The 17049-nt window shown below is 48.7% G+C and overlaps 2 protein-coding genes and 1 gene segment (V, D, J or C); all 3 read right to left on the bottom strand.

Annotated features, from left to right (window-relative positions):
- LOC131811715 (immunoglobulin lambda-1 light chain-like) overlaps positions 1-17049 on the bottom strand; it is a 204189-nt gene that overhangs the window by 24613 nt on the left and 162527 nt on the right. The window lies entirely within an intron of this gene.
- Positions 1-17049, bottom strand: part of LOC131811716 (immunoglobulin lambda-1 light chain-like) — a 209112-nt gene that overhangs the window by 6295 nt on the left and 185768 nt on the right. The gene's annotated exons all lie outside the window — the stretch shown is intronic.
- The window catches only part of LOC131811713 (immunoglobulin lambda variable 4-3-like), a 158456-nt gene that overhangs the window by 970 nt on the left and 140437 nt on the right, over positions 1-17049 (bottom strand).

Raw genomic sequence — 17049 nt, forward strand, 5'->3', positions numbered from 1 at the left:
GTCTGCCTGAAGGTTCTTGGGTGTCCCCTCTGCCTTGTCCCTTGGTGTTTCCCCTGGCCAATTAGTCAGGTCAGTAGCCATACTGTCCATACTGGCTTCATTTTGTAACTGTTCGTTTCCCATAAGAGCCAGGAGTCTGTCTTTTCCCCACACCCTGTCGTTCCATGACCCTGTTCCAGGCTTCCTGACTGGAGCACCTTGTCCTCCCTGCTCTCTCCTGTCTTGCAGTGTTGCTTGGCTCTCTGCCCATAGAGCGCTGGGTGGCAGCCTGGAGAGGCCGGCGGGAGCCATTCCACCCCTGCAACCATCCTTGGATCCTTGTCCCAGAGCCCTGGGGCCTTCTCAGAACCTCTAACCTGTGTGTCCCCAGCCTAGGACCTGAGGGTGCTGGGTCCCTCTAAAGGCCCCAAATGGTCATCCCCCCCCAATGCTCCCTCTGCCCTCTTCCCTTTAGGATGGCGGACCCCAGTGCCTCCCATTGATACGAGTGGAGCATCAGGGGCCAGAACAGAGCACACGTAGGACCCAGCACGACCCCGGCAGACAGAGAGAGGAGTTTTTAGTCATCCCAACCATTGTCTGCCTCTCGGGGTGGAGGTAAGGGGCTGGTGATGACCTAAGAAGTAAGCAGGAAAATCCAATGGGGAGAGGAGGAGGTCAGCGTCCCAGACGTTGGGATCCCAGGTGAAAGCATGACCATGGTTGAGACGAGACATAAAAGACACAAAAGAAAAAGGCAGAAAATCACCCAGACCTCTGGGAGAGCAGGGAAGGAAGGAGGGAGTTGAGGAGACTCACCTAGGACGGTCAGCTGGGTCCCTCCGCCGAACACCGGACACTGTGACACAGGCTCATACAAAAACCCCTCCTGGGAGCTGTGCCCCACCCAGTAGCCCCCCACCTGCAGCTGTGGTGGAGGAAGTAGGGGCACTCCTCTAGGCTGGTGTCTGCTCAGCATGAAGGAGAGACACGACCCCCATCCTAGCAGATGACAGGACCAGTGACCCCATGTGTTCTGCAACAGGATCCTTGGAAACAGATCTTCCAAAGGAAGCTGATATCTGATCTGCTCTTGGTACTACCATCTCCCGGGAATTGGATTGAGTCTATGGAGGGCCTGTGTAATCTTTTGAATTAGGTTCCATGCAGATGAACAGGACATCCCCTCTCAGCATTTTCAAACAACCCCAATTCTTGGTAACACCATGAGTTGAGGGCAGAGGGTGAACCCTGCTTCTGAAACCTTCCTTTGCAATTAAAAGAAGGTGTGTATGTGTTCATGAGCCATTGGAACGTTCCTATGTCCCCAGCCATCGCGCTAGAAAGCTCAGATTTTTCTTCTTGGGAATGTCCTAGTTAGGGACTGTTTTACATTAAGTCTTGGTTGGTTCTGTAGAGCATGCCAACCTGTGTCCAAATGACCTCGGGAGCAGCTCTAGCCAATCCCTTATCTGGTCTCATGTCGGAAATGGTCTGGTGTGTGACTTCTGCTCTGTTCCTTTCAAGGAGTCTTCAATCCCCACTCCCACTAACTGGAACTAGCATGAGTGACTGATTTCATGCCCCAGTTGGGTAGGCACAGATGAGCTAGAGTGTATCCTCAATCAGCAAGCAGGAGCTTAGAGATCTCCTGGGGTCATGTGTGTGTACCTAGGAGTCTCCCGAGGAGGCTCCCACTGGACTGATGTCCATATGTGAAGCCACATTTCCATCATGCACAAAGGATGACCTTTGTGTGAACCCCTAAACTGATCCATAAGATCTAAGAATTTACCAGGTTATCATGCAGTGATAAATCAGTAGGGGAAGATGGAGGGAACTGACCATCCTTCTATAAAGTGGGGAACATTAGGGAACTATTTACATTTCTTCTTTTCCCTAGATATCAAGGTGTCATTGGGAGAATAAAGAGGAGATCAAGGCACTCCCTTCATGGGCACGTGCTGCCCTGTCCTCATAGGAGAGGGTCAACAGAGAGGAAATACTGCCGCCATGCACCCTTCCCATCAGATGGAGGAGTCACTGAACCTGCAGGTAGTTAATGCTACCTAAAAAGGTCCACTTGACCTTGGCCCTTTGATGCTATTACCAACCATTCTGGGTGGTGGTTTTACAAGTCCAAGCTGGACTTCCTGAAGCCCCTGATGCCAGAAGCCCTTTGCAAGCACAGGAAGCAGACTGAATGGTTTGGGGAGGCTGTGGGTTCATATCCTGGTGGGGGAGTCCCATGATCGGCCATTCTGCCCTCCCAGCCACTACCTTTTAAGGGAAAGTAGAATGTTTTGGGAGATCTTACTGACCCAAGGGACCAGAAGACACATCCACCAATGACACTGTCAAATCTTATTCCATAGTCATAAAATGAAAAGGAAATTCCACCAAATAATATTTACAAGATATACACTTAACCAGGGATTCACATATGAGGAGTTTCTATAGATCGATAAGAAAACACAAGGAATCAAATGGGAAAATAGGCAAAATTACGACAGGAAAATTCACAGTGAAAATATAATCAGTCAAAAAAATATGGAAGGGAAGAACGCTCACCCACGATCCCATACGCAATTAAACACGAACACATCCTCATTAATACTCATCAGGGATGAGCAAATAAAAAAGGTCAGCAGTGTCACAGTATTGGGAAGGATGTGAGGAAAGGGCACTGTCATTCACTGCAGTGAATATAAGCTGGGACAGCCTTGCAGAAGGACATTTGGGTAGTATATAAAGAACATTTCAAAAGCCCATTCTCTCTGGTCCAATAATTCCAGTATAGTCATTAGTCCAAAGTAGACACTTAAGTGCACTTCAAGCACACACAACATATGCACACATATGTGGGTATTTCCGTGACAGCATCACTTGTAATTTATATTTTAAATGGAAACAACCTAAATTTCCATTAATAAGGTAATGATTACATACCCTCTGGGTCATCCAAATTTTGAAGTCTTACAAAGCCATTATAAGAACATGGGAGATCCATACAGATTGAGATAGAAAACATCAGTAAAAAACGGTTTAAGAAGCTGGTTGCCGGATAATAAGCAGAGCATGATTTCATTTTTTCCAAATAATGGATGTATAACCAACTAGATGCGTGTGTGTGTGTTTTCAGGGACATACCCACATGGGAGAAGGAATAGAAATATATAGGCCAACCTGACAGTGGTCATCTCTGGACAATGGGTTTTAGGGTAAGATGTGTGGAGAAGGTAAGCAGAAACATTACACTTTTTCTTTAATATACTTCTTTGCTTAATCTTTTATTTTTTTTTACAAGTACATGTTACTTTTATATTAAAAATTATTTTAGAAGATAAAAACAAAACATATATCTTCCTGTGAACATTTTCAAAAGTATAGAAAATTAGAAAGCAAAAATTTAAATGAGCTGAAGTCCCATCAGCCAGAGACATACCATTGATATTTTTCTATATTTTCGGACAGTCTTTTGAAAATGTGCACACATTTCAGAAAGAGAAAAAAAAAAGCCCAATTTCAGAAAGAGAGTTTTGGAGGCTTGTGTAAGATTCCTTATGATGGATGTTCCGAAGGTATTTGGTCACACCCTTTCTGTTGGATATTTAGATTATTTCCAGTTTTCTCCCACCATTAATAATGTTGAGCTAGCCATTCTTTTTTGTAAACCTTTGGTTACATTTCTGATTATTCCTCCCCTACCCTTACCACCCCATGAATTCCTAGCAGTGTAATCACACAATTTAAATATATAGACTTTTAAAAAGTGACCTGCTGCATATTGTTAAGATGGTTATACGTTTTAGACTTTCTATAGACAGTCCATGAGAGTGCCCATTCCTCCCTGGTCAAACTCTGGTACTTGCTAATTTTATAGGAGATCTTGGTACTTGGCCTTTCCTCCCCATCCCCAAGGCGCAAGCTTTGGCCATTATCCATCCTTGGTCCTCTAATCTGGCCTCACACTAGTCTCCTATTTGAAAATAGTTTTCCAAACACGAATCCGACCCTGACAGTCTGCTGCTTAAATCTCTCAACAACTCCCCTGTACTCCAAGATCAAGGACGCACCGAAAAAACACAACGCACAGCACGGTGTGGCGCCTGCTCACCCCTGCTTCGGGCAGGGAGCTCCCTGCTGCGCCTGTGCACCCTGCACGCAGCCCAGGCATCTCCCAGTGCCTTGAGCGCCAGCCTCACGCTTCAGTTTCCGTGCATCTGTCTGATCAGTGTGATCTGTCCCTGTGCCTGTGACCTCTTTGGTTCAGGTCCACCCTCTTTGGGTCCCTAGTCCTGGCTCCTGTAAGTATTTATGAAAAAGTTGCAGAGTGGACATCCTTGGGGGAGACTCAGCCAAGCCCTTGCTCCCCTAACTGCCTTGCAGGCCACCTCTTCTGTTGCACCATTTTGTTTCAACACAGGACACGATGATGGGATCACAGCATTTGGGCCTCGGACTTCTAGTCCCCAGACTGTTTGTGCCTATGCTCTGTGACCTTGGAAAGGTCAATTTACGTCTCTGGACCCCTACCTTCCTCTGCAAGATGGGGATAACAGCAGGATCTAACTTGGGGTACAGAGAGAGACGTTCTGCCTCTAAAATGATTAGTGCCTCTGGGTACATCTTGCTCCTGCCTCCATGTTTCTGCCCTGCCCGGAGGACAAGTGTGAGGCAAGGGTGGCACTAGTGCAAAATTTAAGGGGTGCCAAAAATTCAGTCATCAAGATAAATCATATTTTTATGTAATATTAAAAGCTAAAAATCAATGCAAAAAAAAAAAATCCGTGGAGGACAAATATCAGCACTTTAAATACAGCCAGTCTCTGCCCAAGCTCCTTCTCTCTGGCTGATTCTTCCTTCACTCCATTCTTCCCCTCACTGCTGCTCTCCTCTTTGGATGCCCACTCCTGGCTCCCACCTCAGGGAGATCCACATATTCCCACCATAACTCTTTTGGCTCCTTACCTGTCTCATAGGCTTCGGAAGCTGGACAAGCTCCTTTCTGCTGGGGCTGTGCTTGGTGGTGCTGCATTGGGGACAGCAGGACTTGGGTGCCCATGGCCAGGCTTTGCAGCAGTAGGGGCCAGCGCTGCCTGGGTCAGGGCTTTGCCCCCCCAGGGGCCATCACAGCCCTCTTGGCCTGTCTTGGGCCTCATCTGCCCTCAGGCTGGAAGCTTGGCTTGAACTTGCTGGAGAGGGGCCACTAGTCTCTCTTGCTGACAGCAGCCTTCCCAGTGTTCCTGGCCCACATGACCCTGTCTTCTGCCTGGGCCTTCTCTGGTCCCTACACCCAGTGCCCAGCCCTCTCCAGGGCTCATGGCTGTTACCCCTGGGGAACTCCCTCAGAGTGAAATCCGCCAACTGCCCTGCTGTGGTCACATACTGGGCTCCACCTCCTCCCATTGAAGTCCGCCCACAGTCCCTGCTCCTGGGGCCCTGGGTGGGGCCTACCTGACCTACCTTATTTCCCTCTTCCCCAGGGGTGTCCCAGATCTAAGGAGCATCTCCCTGGGGCTTGAAGGGGCCACAGGGAGCAGCTGAGTGCCCATGGATCAAGAACCACCAAGGCCTGATTCACTGAGGTGGAACTGGGGCTAGGAATTCTCTTTTGACAAGTCCCCCAGGCTGGGTCCCTTCATACTCCAGTTCCTTGGCAGGTTTGGTCAAGAATGGCTGTTTCGCCTTTGGTCATCTCAGCCAGACAAGGGCCCTGCAGAGAGTGATTCTATATCCCTCACTCAAAGAGTAACATCAGGCTCAAGAATGTTGAAGCCTTCCAGACTTAGGTCTCTCTGGACCTCAGTTTCCTCATCTGTAAAATGGACAGATTTTAGATTTTAGATTATGATTTAGATTTAGATTATTATGCAGCAGGGCAGTCATGAAGATGAATGAGATCATGTGACTGCTAAGCCCAGATGTAGCAGGTGTTGACTGAATGCCCCTCAGATTTGGGCTTTAGAACAACCGTTGGCATGTTGTGGGGGCAAGTGTGCCTGCTTCACAGGTGAAAAAAAGTAAAGTCCATTGGAAGTGAATGCAGGAGCCAAGTCATTCTGGGAGTGGGCTGCAGAGTGATTGAGAATCTAGGAGTGAGCTTGTCCCCTGCACTTCAGCCTTCTGTCCATCTAGAAGGCTCATGCTTTGCTTACAAGGGAGCCAAGATATAGGCTCTGTTGGGCAGGGGTGCAGGAGGGATGGGCCGCACGGGTGCTTTGGGTTGGAGTCCGTTGGAAAGCCCAGGAATATAAAACCTAATGCAATGAGATTGATGCAGGAAACGGGGCCAACTGGTGGCTCAGCTGAGATTGTCTTGCCCATTGGAGGATGAGGAAATTGATGTTCAAGCAGATTCTATGCAGACGTCTGGCCCTGGCATGGCTTCAGAACATGCTTTGTTGATGATGATTCCACTCTCTGGGTCTGGTGAAGTCACACAGCTCAGTGTAGAGCAGGTGACAGGATCCCGCCTGTCACCCAGCACCTCCTATTTTGCTTTCCAGTTGCCTTTTCTGCTGCAAGGTCTTTCATACACCTGCTCAAATCTGGGTTTGCAGCTTCTCATTTCTATGTCAGCAGCTCTAAAAGAGGCCTCCCGGGGCCTGCCTAAGTGACTTTCCTGGGAGATCCCTCTAATAGTTGTCTGGCCCATGTTTTGAGTCAAGCACACCTTAATTTTCCTGCTACATTTGGCCAAGATTGTCCTTTCCATGGGATGAAGGCCATGCCTCTGACCTTGGCACCATGAGGGCTGGGGAAGGGTGGGCTTCAGTGGTCCAGGCTGAAGCTGTTCCCTTCCAGCATCCCTGTGTGGGTGTGAAACTCACTTGCTACCTAAGGCCCAGAAGTTGTGGTCCTCCAGGGGACAGCCCCAAGTCTTGGAAAGAAAAAGGGGCTTTCCCTAAAGGCAGCATCTCAGCTGTGCCCACCCATGCACCTGCCACAGCGTCTGGGCAGCCACCGTCACAGACCACATCCTATTGTGGTGGCTGTGGTCAGAAATCTGGGCCTGGGCTGTTTCCTGGAGGACTCTTGAGGGATGAGCTGGTCTTCCCAGCTGGTGCAGCTGCAACTCTGGTCTACTCAAGCCTGCCCCTCACATCGTCCCTGGATTGAGAAGTGTCAAGGGCTGGATTCACATTGGGCCAGAGGAGTTCAGGTATGGCTGTCCTGGTGGGCTCCCTGCTGAGGGTTCCTGGCTCCTCTGTCCTCTGTCCCAGCCCTCCCCTCATGGAGTGGAAGGGTTGTGCCCCTGTCCAGTCACGTCAGCCCTGCTTCCCATGTCAGAGGGTTCCCCTGCCTCCTGCTGATCAGTCTCCTGCCCACTCTCTATTCCACAGACCTCAGAGACTGCCTGCGACCAGGTCTCCTCAGCTCCTTGCTCCCTTCCACGCCAAACTAAAGTTGGCTGGGCCTTTTCATCTCACTATTTTTCTGGTGTGTGTGTGTGTGTGTGTGTGTGTGTGTGTGTGTGTGTGTGTCACAAAGTGTCTGTCCAGGGATGTGACAAGTGTTCTGGAATCTCTCAGAATCCTCAGAGTCAGGATCTGGCTCTGCAGCTCCTGAGCCCCCCTCCAAGGGGTCCCCAGGAACCCTGAAGACCTCCCCACCTCTGCTGATCCGGAGGGGCAGTCTCTCCCCACCCCCAGCTTTCCTCCAGCAAATGGAAAGGGAATTCTACTGCTTCTCTAGATGTCACAGACTCACCATGCTGGTGGGGACCTTCTAGATCCTTCAACTGATGAAGAAACTGCAGCACAGAGAGGGAGAGTTTCTTTCCAAGACACACAACAACCCGGTGTAAACATGATGTTCTGGAACTTACCAGTACTATTCTGAGAACGGGGAGGACCATCCTTTCTCTTTCTTTCTTTCTTTCTTTCTTTCTTTCTTTCTTTCTTTCTTTCTTTCTTTCTTTCTTTCTTTCTTTCTTTCTTTCGTCTCTGTCTCTCTCTTTATTTATTTATTTCTCACATGAGGTGGGGCCAACCTGGAACTGAAGGGTGGGGATGCTTCAAAACATTTCGGGGCTTTAACCTTTAAGGCTCCCAATCTAGTCGCCTGGAGTGCAGCCCCAAGAGGACAGTCCAATAGGGGGCAGCAGAGACCAGCAGTAGAAGGAGGCTAAACCCTACAAAGAGCTGGAGTCGGGAGGGGTTGGTGGGGGAGGCCACGGAAGGGTTCCAGCAGTGGGGCAGGTGGGAGGGTGCAGAGGCTGGACTCTGGTTCTTCAACTTCCCTGACGCCCACCTCACCCCTGGAACCATCACCTGGGGGTGGGGTGGGGAGGCGAGTGAATCGAGTCAGTCCAGTGTAGGGCGGGATACTGACCTGACTTACAGTTTTGCATGGAGTTTTTCTGCATTCATTATGATTTAAAAAAAAAAAAACTGCATTAGATACTATTTATCTTGATTACTGAGTTTTGGGGTCCTCCCTTAAATTTTACACGCAACGACAGTGTCTTACTCTGCTCACACTAATCCTGGCTGTGTCCGGAACTCTGAGAAACCTGTTGAGGGAGTGGGGTTAAGCGGAGGGCGGGGTTCTGGAGTGGGTGTGACCAGCGGCCTGAGGTTCCAGCCTCAGCTGACCAGGTGGGTTGATATTTGCATAGCGAATCCCAGTTTTCCAGGCCCTTTCCAAAGTCGGATTGATACCTGGGAGCATGGTGAGGACCTGCATGGCAGGTGGTGGCTTTGTAACAGCCACAGCTCTTTCAACTGTCTACCAGCAACAATCATCCTGGCAGGTCCTCATGGGGACAAGGCACCTCCTTAGAGAGTGGTACCATCTCCTTTATTACATTCATAGAAAGCACTCCATCCTGATGGCTACCAATACTAATGTAATCTATATCTGATTCTGATGTCATTATTCTCCAAAGCTCACACACCCTCATATCTATTTATAAATCTGTGTGGCACAACATAGTAACTGTTGCATTGTATGTTGCAAACTTAATATGGACAAATAGCCTAGCCACCAACCTAGTTCATAAAAAGTTATTATAAAATGGATAATCACATAATATCAACATCATTTTATTGCTTGACCATGTCTCCAGACACATTTTTTGATTTTCAATGATTTTATAATATTCCCTCAAATACCCACCCAGATGTTTACATGTGTTGACAAATACAGCCAGATGATTACTAACAGAAGCACATCTGAATACTATCTTTGACAGTGAGGACTGGATTTGCCATTTAGATAACACAGTGGGGCTTTTCCTGGATTGAATGGTTCAAGTCGGCACCACCAAGTTTTGAAGGAAAAATATACCTGCAGCACATGAGAAGATGAAAGCGTGTTTCTCAAAAAAAAAAAAAAAAAAAAAAAAAAAGGAAAAAAAATACTGTGTTTGCAAAGATGCAAGACAATTACAGATTTTAATTTTTTTCCCCCAGTCTTTTAAACTCTATCATGCACAAGAGGTCTCTCAGTAACTTCCAGTCAAGTTTCTTGGTGCGTGTCCCTGATGTGAACCTGGGAAAGTAGACGACAAATGGCTAGGTGACACCTCTGTGCAGGGAGCTGATTCTGGGATGGAGACAGACGGCAGGAGGTTTATAGAGAATGCTTGGGACCAACCCATGTGCAAGGGATGGGTGCGAAGCAGAATGGGCAGAGGAAGGAATCAGATATAGTGGAGCTTTGCTGTTGGGATGGTCCTTCTCAGCTTCCCCAAGTGGGCTGAGAGGATTGGTCTTCACACCTTCACACTCATCAGCTTTCAGAGGCCAGCTGTTCAGGGCAGGAACACGGCTCAGCTCTGGGTGGCTCTCTTCATCAAGGGAGCTGACAGATGAGGGCAGGGCTGTTTGCAGGCATCTCTAGCAGATGGGGTAATAAACCCTTCATTCCAGAAAGGGTCAAGTGGTGCATCAAATTGTCTACCAGTTCAAATCCTCTCAAAGGCAGGTGGTTTCTAATTCTTTGCTTTCAGCAAAATTAAAAGTATTTGAGATAGAGCTGCAAGCTAATAGACAATTGAAAAAAATAATTTTTGACCATCAACCACTAATGATTTTTGGCATATAATTAGGAAGAAGCTCAGTTCTGTGAGTGAAATTCTATTACAAAAGTTCTGTTTATGAGGTGAAGGTTTCTTTGAGTTTCATATAAAAATGAAAGCCAGAACAGAATAGATGCAGGGCCTTGCTTCATTCTGGCAGGATCTCATATTCATCAGTGGATTCACAAATTGACACTACTTAATGATTATCTGTGTAAATTTTAGTATGTTTTTGTTGTTTCAATTACATACTGCTATGAATAATTAAGATGCCAACTCGGTGTGGCAGAAAATACTTTTAACACTCAAAGTCACAGGCTGTGAAACTGAATTTTAGAATGTAAACTTAATGTATATTTTTAGGACAGAAATGCATGACAGGATAATGAATAAAATGAGGACAGGATCCTGTCTAAATGCATGACAGGTGTAAAAATGTATGAGCAGGTCAAATTCAATGCAGGGTATGGAGTGAAAACAAAGTTCAAGATGAGGGAAGAAAAAGATGGAAAATTTCCAAATGTTAAAGAAGAATTTTCAAAAAGAGTGGATGTCCAATCATGATGATACTCACTTACATTCTCTCTCTACATATAGAAGAACATTGAGAACATTTTATAAACTTATGGTCAAAACCTTACAGGTCTACTTACAAAGCAGCAGGGAGCTTGAACCCCGATTCTTGGAGAATGGGTGGGCCATGCTGCCGAGGGTTCAGCTGCAGGCCCTGTCCCCCTCCCCCAAGGAGGCTCTTCTCTAATGCATAAATGTCCTGGGTCTCAGCGCAGGGTGATCACATAAATCAACAAGCAGGATTGCCGTGAGCTGGAAGCCAGCTTGTAGCTGTGTCCTTCCCTTCCAGTATTTTTTTTTTTTAATTTTAACAAGATTTTATTTATTTATTTGCCAGAGAGATAGAGAGAAAGAGAGAGAGAGTGCACAAATAATCTGAGGGGCAGGCAGAGGGAGAGGGAGAAGCAGGCTCTCCACTGAGCAGGGAGCCCGATGTGGGGCTCGATCCCAGGACCCTGGGATCATGACCTGAGCCGAAGGCAGTTGCTTAACCGACTGAGCCACCCAGGCACCCCTCCTTCCAGTATCCTGACTCCTCTGATCAGTCCTGAGGGAAGCGAGCGAGGAGCTAAACCTGGAGAGGGAACAAAGCAGTCCCAGGGATCAGCTAGTAGGGGGACGTCTGGACCCACAGGGCGCTGATGACAACCTCTATGACTCAAAACAGGCCCATACCTGCCATTTCTTAGCAGGGTAAATAGAGACCCTGAGAGGGCAAAGAACCTGCTGGAGTCTCCCAACCCTGGAGGGTCGGAGCTGGGACCAGAGAGGATGCCTGGCCCTCAGGCCTGTAGCTGCTCAGACAGCTGGTGACAGTGTCAGGTCTGGTTAGGAGGGTTTGTGGCTCACTTCCCCATCTGCCTGCGTCACCGTGAGCATTACCACTGTCCCACACCTGACAGTAATAGTCAGCCTCATCCTCAGCCTGGGCACCGCTGATGGTCAGGGTGGCCGTGTTCCCCGAGTTTGTTCCTGAGAATCGCTCAGGGATCCCTGAGGGCCGGTTGCTATCACCATAGATAATTAGCAGAGGGGCCTGGCTTGGCTTCTGCTGGTACCAGTAAGCATATTTACTACCAATGTTGTCTCCCCGACACGTGATCCTGGCCGTCTGTCCCAGGTTCACTGACACCGAGGAGTCCTGAGTCAGCTCATAAGCGACTGTGGAACCTGCAAGAGAGGACATGAGATGTGGGCTCCCAGCTAAGGGGACTCTGCTTTCTTGGCCTGGACTGAGCTCCAGGGGTTCTCTTGGCCCCCAGAGTTACTCCTTCCCAGCAATCTCAGCCCAAGGGACCCAGAGCCTTGGATAGAGCCTTTGAACCAACGTGAGCCCCCAGACCCTTTCTCTGGGTAGGTGAGTTCCTTAGAGCTCACACAGAGCCAGTAAGCACAGTAGCGGGTTTCTCCTGTCTAGCCCCTCATTCTGCAGCAGGATTCAGTAGGGGATTCTGTCCCCTACTGGATCCCAGTGAGCCTGGGCACAGCACCTGTGCAGTGAGCAAGAAGGCTGAGGAGGAGAGGGGTCCAGACCATGATGGAGGCACCCTGATTCTGCTCCCAAGGCCCAAGGCTGGGCAAAGTTCCTCCCAGGCCTTTCTTATCCCCTTGCAGGACAGACCTGCTGGTTATGCAAATCAGCCAGGCCTCAGGGGCTGCTGCTGAGGAGCTTTGTGGTTGCAGAAAGGGAAGGGCTCAGCCCCAAGGGGCGTAGACTGGATTCCCTCAGCTCAGGGAATCCCTCTTGTTGTTGTGGAGTCTGGGGCTACAACTCCAGTTTTAGGCTGTGCCCTGGCATAGCTCCTGGGCTATTCTGATTGGAGAAGCAGAATCTGTTTTCCAGGGAACCTAAGTCCTGCTCACAGAATCCTTCTGGATCCTGTCATCAAGGTGGCCAGAGTCATGGTGGTGATGCTGAGATTGTTCTGGACCCCCAGAACAATCTTTCTCTTCCCTCTGTTCCATTCTGTCTCAGGAGGCAGGTGGTTAATATCACCCAGGACTCGTAAGTGTCTCATCCATCCTTGTGTTGTGGTAGGGGCTGCATGCTGGTCCGCTCCCAGCTCCACCTTCAGAACATTCCATGCTGTGTCTCCTCTGACACTCCCAGGCCCCAATGCAGTGACCTTCCTCATTCCCACTCCAGGAAAACCCTGCATGCTTAGACAGGGGCAGTGTCCTGTCACAGTTTGTGAGCTGTGAACATCAGAATCTGAGTAAAGTTCCTCTCTTGCCAGGGGCACATGGGGCTGTCTGCTCCTGGACAGGTGGTGGTGCCAATTTCTCGGTATCTCCTATGTACCCTGGCTAGGGCAGAGACACATTATGTGCTCAAAAGATATGACTTGAGTATAAGAGAATGAAATTTGGTAGTAAATTCCAAGAATGCTTCATGCGAAATTAAAATTACATTTTTAATTCCAGTTGCTAGCAAAAATTCATTAAGTAGTAAAAATTGTTATAATTTATGAGGTTGAGTAATGGTTATTGGATCCTTGGAGTGGAAAAAGAAAAAGGAAAATAATTGGCACCAGCCTCCTGGAGACAGAGTGGGAAAGGAGGAACTCCTTGTAGTAGGACAAGGAAGCTCTCAGAGCACAGAGGAGGGGTGGGAGAGGGAGGTGTGTCTTCAGTGGGAGGTGTGTTTATAGAGTTTTGAGAGCTTCCACACCACTGAGGGGTGGGTAAGAGATCGAAGTTCCAAATCTGTGCCAGATAAATGGGTAATTACTGCAAGATCTGGATCAGCATAAGAAGGAGCCAAAAGATTTTGTACATTGGTGTCAAACATGATACTCAACAAGGAAGACAGCTTTCCCTTCAGATGTCAGGTCACGGTAACTAACACTCCCTGCAGGTTAGAACCCCTGATGCCAGGCCCACTCCTTCACCAGGTGGCTAGCCAGGTGATCTCTGCTGCCCCCTGGGCTGTGGCAAAAACACAGGTCATTCACGCCATGTCAGGATGCTGTAAACGCTTTCAGCTGGTTATATGTTAGATGTAGGTGGTATTGCTTCTCTCTGGGTTAGGATTCATGGGTCTAAGAATCGGGGTGGAAATGGGAATGGCAGCACTCACTCTTACCCCCAGTGGGCCACCAGCAAAATGTTCCCTTCTCATCCCTGGCACTTTGCTCTCTGACTGACTGCCGCACTTGCTGGTTGAGACAGCTCTGTGGCCCTTCCTGGCTCCTCCTTGTAATGAGGCACCAGAAAAGTAGGGGACACTGGCTGCCGTGACTCATGGTGACTATCATGGGGGACTTGGGTATCTACTACCCATTTGGGGTTGGCAGGTAGGTGTATAGATTCAGAAGGTCCCCTAATACCCCCTGGGACTGTGATTACAGTCACATATTCACCACAATCCAATGCAGCAGATCTAATAATGGACAAATCTTCCAGAATGAAGGTTTGGTTGTCCCAACTGGCAGAGTTGATGACTAGCTCAGGTCTTTGCTGAGGGAGGGGGAATATAGGGTGGGCAGGTCCCTGCTTGACCATAGGTAGTGAAGAAATGAGCAGGATACAAGGGCAAGTATTTCTTCCTCATTCCATGAATATGTTTGGATATATATTAACCATATGCTTTTGTTTTATTCTCCTGTCTTATCCCATTATTGTCTAATAACAGATGTGTTAATAGTTAATTTTATATCTCAATATAGAAATTAGAGGAAATCAGATCAGCTGGGACAAAAACAATCATCACTACAGACAATTAGTATATTTTGATTCCTCTTGTGGGGAAAGGGTGAGTGTGTTTAACATTTTTCATTGGATGGATTCATCATATTAGGTGGAAGAAAAGTTACCAATATTTTCTTCATTTAGAGCCTGTGGTTAGCCTGAGTTGGGTTGATTTCATGTGAATGAGGGGTGGACTGGGATGGCTTATTAAGTGTCAACATTGACAAGCTGATTGTATCCACAGAATTGTCTGTCCATATTTCTGGGTAGGATGGAGGTAGAGAGATTCCTGTGCAAGATGTGGTGGGAGTAGAAGCGAGGCAGCAGCCATCAGGGGTCTCACTCCTGTGATTGAGTCTCATCTGGCCACTCTGGAGGAGGGGACAACTCTCCCAATTGTCCTCATTCACCATCAGGATAGATGTGACTCTCCGACTGTCTGTCAGAACCCAGAGCACCTAGTGTGTCTGCACCTTTTTCATTGTTTAAAAACACAGGGAATGAAATGATCTGTTGGGGATTTTGACACATGTAATGGGGTTTAGAGGGACAAACCAGAGCTTTGCGGGTAAAAATAGCCTTCTCAGATCCCTGAGAACCCTTTTGGAGGTGCCAGCTTTCCTGCATTGGGTTCCTGGAAGCAAACTCCTGGAGAAGTGCACTGGGGAGGTCAGCCTGGGCAGAAGCAGAAGGGACCCACAGCGAGCCATCAGATGAGGTCTCCTCCCTGCAGGGACCTCTCAACCATTCAGGACATCTGAACCTGAGGAAGGGTCTTGAGATCTTGGACTCAGGCCATCGTTCAAGAGAATCTCTCTGAGAAGGATCAGAAACCTGGAGGGAAGCCACCTTCTGAACCAAGAGCACTTCCAAGCAAGGAGCTTCCCTGTGAGCTGCCAGGGGCCTCAGACAAAATGGGGGCGTGTATGAGCCGAGAAGAGGGGTGGCCTCAGTGGGTAATGCACTGGTCTGCTCCACTCAGAATCCCCAGCTGCCATGCCATCAGGGATTCAGGAGCTCAGCTGAGCTGGAAAATTCCAGACTCTAAAATCCTGGTCAGTGAAGGGGTGGCCCATGGCCACCACATGGAAATGCACGGTTAATGACCATGGATGGAGGTTCTTTCAGCTTGTCCTTCCACCCAGGCCCTCCAATTACAAACACACTCAGGCCCAGACAATCTCAGGAGCCCCAGATCAACCCTGATATACCCTGTACAGGTACTGCCTGAAGGGTGGGGTGGCTAGTGAGGTCTGGGGACCTTGGGTGTGGGGACCTAGGTCAGAGCTGCTCACTGCTCTGTGCACAGGCCTCCTGGGGATAGAGGAGAGTGTGACACAGATGGGGAAGGGGTTGTGTCTCACTTCCCTGTCTGCCTGTGTCATCGTGAGCAGTACCAGTTTCCTCTGATGACTGACAGTAATAATCAGCCCATCCTCGGCCCGGGCCCCGCTGATGATCAGGGTGTTTGTGTTCCCTGAACTGGAGCCAGAGAATCGGTCAGGGATCGCTGAGGGCCGTTCAGTGTCCTTATAAATGACCAGCTTGGGTGTTGCGCCTGGCTTTTGCTGGTACCATTGTGTATAGTATTCGTTCAGTGCTTCTCCAGAGCAGGTGATAGTAGCCGTCTGTCCCAGGGACACGGACACCGAGGGAGGCTGAACCAGAGCACTGGAGGCCATGGAGCCTGAAAAGACAGAAGAGGAGAGGTTGGTGTGAGGTTCAGGGGCTCCTCCTAGGGAGCCAATCTTGAACCTGTGCTGGTCTGAGCTCAGGGTTCACTTCAGATGCAACTCAATTCTTTGGGGGACTGAGCATGTGGCAGCCCTGGGGGCAGCACCTGTGCAGAGAGTGAGGATGGGGAGCAGAAGAGGGGTGAAGGCCATGGTGGATGTGCCCAGAGCTCTGCCTCCTAAGACCCACAAACCTGCTGGGCTCTACCCCAGGCTCTTTAATTCCCTTCCAGGCTCTTGGGACTGTGATTGTTAGTACTTATGCAAATTTCCTCCATTTCTGCGCTCCTACATGATAAACCAGTGGTGAGATCAGAACATGTGACTGAGGAGGCAGAGGGGAGCCCCTAGATTCCTCCAGCCAACTCTCAGTTCAGACCATCAGCCTTTGTCTGCAGGGCCTGGGATCATAGACCCATAGACTTTCTGGGGATCAGACCACATAACTAACTCCCTGTGCCCACCCTGCTGGCCATCTGTCCTTGGCTCCCTCTGTGGTCTTTCTCCCTCTGTGGTCCCTGGCCGTGGGGCTGGGCTGGGCCCTCTGAGAGTACAGACAATAACTGATATAGGGAGGGTGGTCCTGTGGCCTCATTACATTCCTTATCCTCCTGTGTGGTGTCCCCTGTTTCCACAGAAGCACTGTGATCCCATGCTTCCCATGTCACTAAATTGTGGAACTTTCTCATTAGTTAATTAGTTAATTAATTAATTAATTGCATCCTTTTGTCTGTGGGAGTTCACTAGTTAACCCACCACCTGCTGTTGGAGATGCATCACGTCTTCTAGTCTATAGTCACATGGTGATTTTGTCTCTGTGAGTGACACCCCGTATCCTAAACAGAGGAGCAATTGACATTGTCAATAATTTTCTTTTATTTTTTCATCAATATTAGATACAGTCATGCAAATTTCATGAGAAACCATCCCTAAGTTAAAAAACCACCATCAAGCTCCATGTCTTGTCAGGGTCCCCAGGGTCATTTCTTCCCACTTGGGGTGAGATTTGTAGCCAGAGCCAGGGTCCCTGCAGGAGCTGGATTCTGT

The sequence above is a fragment of the Mustela lutreola genome, chromosome 11 (genome assembly GCF_030435805.1).
Source record: "Mustela lutreola isolate mMusLut2 chromosome 11, mMusLut2.pri, whole genome shotgun sequence".
NCBI classification, from domain to species: Eukaryota; Metazoa; Chordata; class Mammalia; order Carnivora; family Mustelidae; genus Mustela; species Mustela lutreola.